This window comes from Mus caroli, chromosome 1 (assembly GCF_900094665.2).
Source record: "Mus caroli chromosome 1, CAROLI_EIJ_v1.1, whole genome shotgun sequence".
Lineage (NCBI taxonomy): Eukaryota > Metazoa > Chordata > Mammalia > Rodentia > Muridae > Mus > Mus caroli.
Genome location: NC_034570.1, coordinates 155,628,859 through 155,634,807, shown reverse-complemented (window position 1 = coordinate 155,634,807; position 5,949 = coordinate 155,628,859).

The following is a 5,949-nucleotide window of genomic DNA, read 5'->3' as shown; positions in this document are numbered from 1 at the left end:
TCCCAACCAAAAAAAAAAAAAAAAAAAAAAAAAAGAAAGAAAGAAAGAAAGAAAGAAAGAAAGAAAGAAAGAAAAGACATGACTACCCATTGATACAGGGAGGAAGTGTGGGTGCCCAGAGCAGTCTCCATGAGAGACATGATCCTAAGGAATCTATGGTTTAGCATCTCGCTTCGCAGCTTCCAACTCTGACTTGTGACCACTCAGAAGCCTGACTTTTTTTTTTGATAGTAGCAGGATGAATATGGCTACCTAGGATGTTAAGAATCTTCATCAAGCCAGGAAGTGGAGCACACCTTTAATCCCAGCACTCAGGAGGCAGAGATAGGCGAATCTCAGTTCCAGGCCAGCTTGGTCTACAGAGTGAGTTCCAGGACAGCCAGGGCTACACAGAGAGATCTTGTGTCAAAAAACATAAACAACAACAAAATCTGTGTCAAAACACAGCTGAAGTTGGGGGTTTGCATGCAGGCCCCAGGCTCTCATGGCTGTATAGATAATCCCTCATCATGTAGGTCCCATCCTGTGTGAGGACCACTCCCTCCCTCTACCCTCCAACTTCAGCTGGGCAATGGCTTTTAGTCTTGTCATCTCCGGTCTCTTAGATCTTTTTTGTTAAAATCACTAAGTGTGAAGCATGTCTACCTTGACTGATTCCATGCCTCAGTGCTGAGAGGCCCACCTTCTTTCTGTTTCTTGGTGACTGCTCTACAGTTTCCTGCATACAGACTACACAGACTACTTTTTTTTTTTTTTTTTTTTTGAGATAGAGTTTCTGTGTAGCCGAACACACTCTGTACACCAGGCTAGCCTTTAACTCAGAAATCTGCCTGCCCCTGCTTCCAGAGTCCTGGGATTTAGAGGCATATGCCACCACTGCCTGGCTGTACACATACCCTGAAAACACTGTGTTTTGTTTAAGCTCTGGTTCAGGGGAGAGTGAGATTTAATCAGGCACCCACAGAATCTCCCGCTTAAGCTTCCTGGTTATAGAGCCTGGCAAGACAGAGTGGCAGAATGGCTATGAAGAGACAAACCCCTCAGCCTGGGGTCTGGTCTGCATCTGTGCTACATAATGGGCCATGAGGAGAACAGTGTCAAGTCATCTGAGTGGAGACTGTGGGGAGGCTGTTATTTGACGTCTACCTCATGTCCCAGACACTGTGCTTGGTGCTGGGAATGCAGATAAAATCTATACCCTGACCAGACCCAAGCTCGAGTTGAGAGACAGCCTGTGAGCAGAGCAGCATACCATGCCAAGTGACAGGCTACAGGCAAGGTAAGATGACATACAGGATACAGGCAAGATAAGAAAACTTGCTGGAGACGAAGGGACAAGGGGTGTAGGAGAAGAAAAGGTGTTTTCTGGAAAGACACAGTGAAGACCATTGGATTCAGCAGTCACCACCTCATGAGGGGAGCACAGAGAGGAAGGGCATGGCAGCCCGGAAGTCAGCAGTGATTTATCTGTAGGGAAATTATGGGCTAACAAATGATCATCTTAAAGTGGTTCGTAATGACAGAACCCTTACTCTCTAATAGTTCCCGGGCCAGAATCGGAGATGGAATCAAGGTATTAGCAGGGCCATGCTCCCCCTGCCCAGCCGGGTCCTGGGGAGCCCTCCCCTTGCCTCTGCCTCCTGCAGCTGCTGGTTGGTGCTGGAACTCCTTGGCTTGTGGCTGTATTGCTCCAAACCCTTGCCTCTGTTGTCACCTTGCTATGTCTGTCTCCTCTGCCTTCTTATTGCCATTAGCACTGCGCTAAATATGAGATCCATCTCTAGTTCTGGCTGCTATTAAAACACATAGCCATTAACAGTCACAGCTCCCAGGGACGAAGACATGGATGTCTTTAGGGCCATTTTTCAGTTTACCACACTATGAGAGGACTTACTTATTTAGTGTATGTGATATATGTGTGTGTATACATGGTATATCAGTGTGTGTGATATATGTGTGTGTACATGGTATATCAGTGTGTATGATATATGTGTGTATACATGTGTGAGCTCGTGGGTGGAGGCTAAGAGTCAACATTGGGTGTTTACTGCTCTTCACCTTAGTTTTTGTGGCAGGGTCTTTCACTGAACCTGGGGCTCACTCATTTGCTAGGGCCTCAGGCTGGTGTGGCAAGTACTTTAACAACTAAGTCATCTTTTTTTCTTTTGACAAAGTTTCCCTGTAGGTCAGGAACTTTCGATCCTCTTGCCTTTGCCTCCTATGTGCTGGGATTGTCAGCGCGCACCACCAGGCCCAGCTACCATGTGATCATAAGCAGGGCATCTCCTGTGAGGCTTTGCCAGTGCCTGGCAAATACAGAAGTGGATGCTCATAGTCATCTATTGGATGGAACACAGGGCCCCCAATATAGGAACTAGAGAAAGTACCCAAGAGCTGAAGGGGTCTGCAACCCTATAGGTGGAACAACAATATGAACTAACCAGTACCCCCCGGAGCTCGTGTCTCTAGCTGCATATGTAGGAGAAGATGGCCTAGTTGGCCATCATTGGGAAGAGAGGACCATTGGTCTTGCAAACTTTATATGCCCCAGTACAGGGGAACGCCAGGGCCAAGAAGTAGGGGTGGGTGGGTAGGAGAGCAGGGTGGGGGGGGTATAGGGGACTTTCGGGATAGCATTTGAAATGTAAATGAAAGAAAATATCTAATAAAAAAGTGTGTGGGGGGGAAAGCCTGCATAGAACACAGCAGATCCCCCCCCCCCCAAGCAGGGAACACATCATCTGTGATCATACAGCTGACTTCCATCCTGATGCAATCAATCAATCTACTTAATGTCAAGTATGCTGACAAGAGTGTTTGTGACTTAGTCATCTGGAGGCATTTAAAGGGTGAGTTTGAGGACTTGGATGCAAAAAGAAAAAAAAAAAAAGAAGAAAAAAAGCAGGGCACCAACTCTGTCCATGTCTTTTAGGACATGGCACAAGTCATAGAGAATGCCCTAAAGCCATGGTTAACCTGATGGAAACAGAGCAGAAAGAACAGTGAGTCACAGAAGCTCCGCCAGGTGGGCAGCCAAGAATCTTGTGGCCCTGGAGCCTCAGAAACCCATACAGCACTTCCTTCTACTTCCCTTCCCTGTCCCTCCCCCTCCCCTTCTCCCTTCCCTCCCCCTCCCTTTCCCCTTCCTCCTCTCTTCTCTCTTTCTTTCTTTCTTTTTCTTTTTTCTTATTTTGGTTTTTCGAGACAGGGTTTCTCTGTGTTGCCCTGGCTGTCCTGGAACTCACTTTGTAGACCAGGCTGGCCTCAAACTCAGAAATCCACCTGCCTCTGCCTCCCAAGTGCTGGAATTAAAGCCTCCTGTGTGTGCTTGAAAATATTTGATTCAGGGGCTTTTTTAGTGAATAAAAGCAACAGTAGAATTGATACGGACAATAAATAGAGTGTTATGGTTTTATTGTTGTTTGCTTTTAAATTGGGTGAGTGCCCTGGTTAAAAAGAAGCATCGGAGACCCAGAGGAAAGTATCCCTTCTACAGGCACATCTGACCTCTCAACACCGAGACAGGACATGGTCATCTACAGAGCTCATGCCCCAGAGCTGGGCAACCGAGTCACTTCCATCTCCCCCACATTGCAAATGTTTACAATTTGGAGTTTGATTGAATTCATAGCTGGTCTTTGATATGAATTCATCCAGCCTGCGGAGTAGCCTGTGGGTGGGCGATTCTGAGAAGAGAATCTTCCTTAAGATAACAGGTATTTTGGTAAAGAGCGTTCATCTATAGATGAATTGGGATCCTGGTATTTTTTGAGGTTCAGACTTGGGTACATTTAGGGAAAGAAAAGAATGGACACCTGTTAGTTATATTATGCAGTAATATTTTGGTAAATGTGGTGGTCACTATGCCAAGCACTTAAAAAAAAATGGCATTACGGGCTGGGGAGCTGGCTCAGTTTGTAAAGTGCTTGTTACCCAAGCAAGAGGACCTGAGTTCAATCCCCAGCAACTACACAAAAATCCACGCACAGTGGTGCGTACCTGTAATCCCAGAGGCACAGACAGGTCATGGTTGTTTGCGTAACAACATTACGCTGGGGCTCATGGGCCAATCGGTGTAGCTGAATCAACGAGCTCCAGGCAGAGGTCCTGTCTCAAAAAAACATGGTAGAGAGTGATAACGAAGGACAACGAACCACTACATGTGGACACCTGCACCAGTGCATTTACATGAAAGTGTGCGCGCACACACACACACACACACACACACACAACTCCAGAACAAAAAATGGCTCTGTTGTAGTAGCAATGATTTTCCTTACAATAAAAGTGTACAGTTTAGTGATTCCTTGGTGTTATACAAACAGTCCATTTGCTTTAGCATTTAGAACATCCCACTAGTCATCCCTCCCCACTCTCTCCACCCCAGCTCTAGTAAGCAGCCATTGGGCCACTAGTGTTTTCATGGCTTTGCCTATGTTGGACATTTGCATAAATTGACATCAACACAATCTTTTGTTAAGACAGTGCCATCTAAAGAAAGAAACTAACCCTTGGCATCATTTGCCCAAGAGTGAGCCTGATGGGCTTGTTCTGAAGAGCCCTCTCTATCTATCTGTTGAACAGCAGTTATGAAATGGATAATGAATATGAAACTCTTGCTCAGTGGTTTCTTATAGGAGTCTCACAATGGAAGAACTTGTTTCTCTGACTCAGAACAGTACAGAAAGCCACGGACAGCTGTTCTCAAGCCATGCTCACATGTTGTTCTCAACAATTTTAAAGAGGAGGGGGTGTTGACTGGAAGTCTTTTCTGTCGAGTTACCACATCTTACACACTTACACACAACATACACAATGCACACCCGCACATGCGTGCACACGCGTGCACACCCACACACACACTGTTTTGAGTCGGGGGATGCATGAGCTATGAAGGGGCGATAAGGAACAGAGTATAAGATCAAAGCTATGCAACTAGCTAAGCTTACAAGAGTTGATTACACTGAGATCATAAGCTGCGATAAGATTGATTACATAGTTTTTGTTAAAGGGCAGTTGATTCTGATCAGGCTAAGTACACAGTATATAAACAAAATGAGCACATGATTCTAAGTGACCTCGAAGCACATTGTTAACTTGGTCACAGACTGGGCCAAGGGCTGGTTTATAAAATGCAAGCCACAGGAGACAATTCTCAGAAAAATCATCTCCCCATTTGCTTACTGGCTTCCTTCTCTTACTATGTTTTCAAAGTTCATCCATGTTGCATGGATGCGTATTCCCTTCCCACTGTGGATATGCATGGGTATATTAAAGTATATTTACCCATCACTTACTGGCCACTGAACTATCTAAACTTTTTGTTTATTATTAATAAAGTTGCTATGAACATTTGTGTACTTTGAAACATGAATTTATAGTTTTGTTGTTATTGATAGAAGTCTGAGTAGATTGAATTGTCAGGTCATTATGTATTTCTGTTTTTTAACTGTTTGGGGAACAGCCAGTTTGGTTTCCCAGGTGGCTTTCTCATTTGATGTTCTTACAAGCAGTGTGTCCTCCAGACCTTCAGCAGCCTGTGTTCTGGCTGTCAATCACAGCTAGGGGGCCAGGGAGTGCCCTCATTGTGCTTTGGCTTGCAGTCCTGTAATGACTGATGACACTGGCACTTTTTCATGTGTTTACAGGACATCTGTGTATCTTCTCAGAAAATGTCTATTTATGCAGAGTCTTTGTTTTTGTTGTTGTTGTTGTTGATTTATGAAGACTTGTCCACTGAGTCTTTGTCTATTTTAAAACTTGACCGCCTTTTGTTTTTAAAGAAGAGTCCTTCCACATTCTGGACACAAATCCTTTGAGATGTTTTTACTTGTGTGTGTGTGTGTGTGTGTGTGTGTATGCTTTGAGCACATACAGAAACTTAGTTTTTATGAAGTCCATTGTATTCTCCCTGACTCTTGTTTCTTCCCTCTCCCTCTCCCTCTCCCT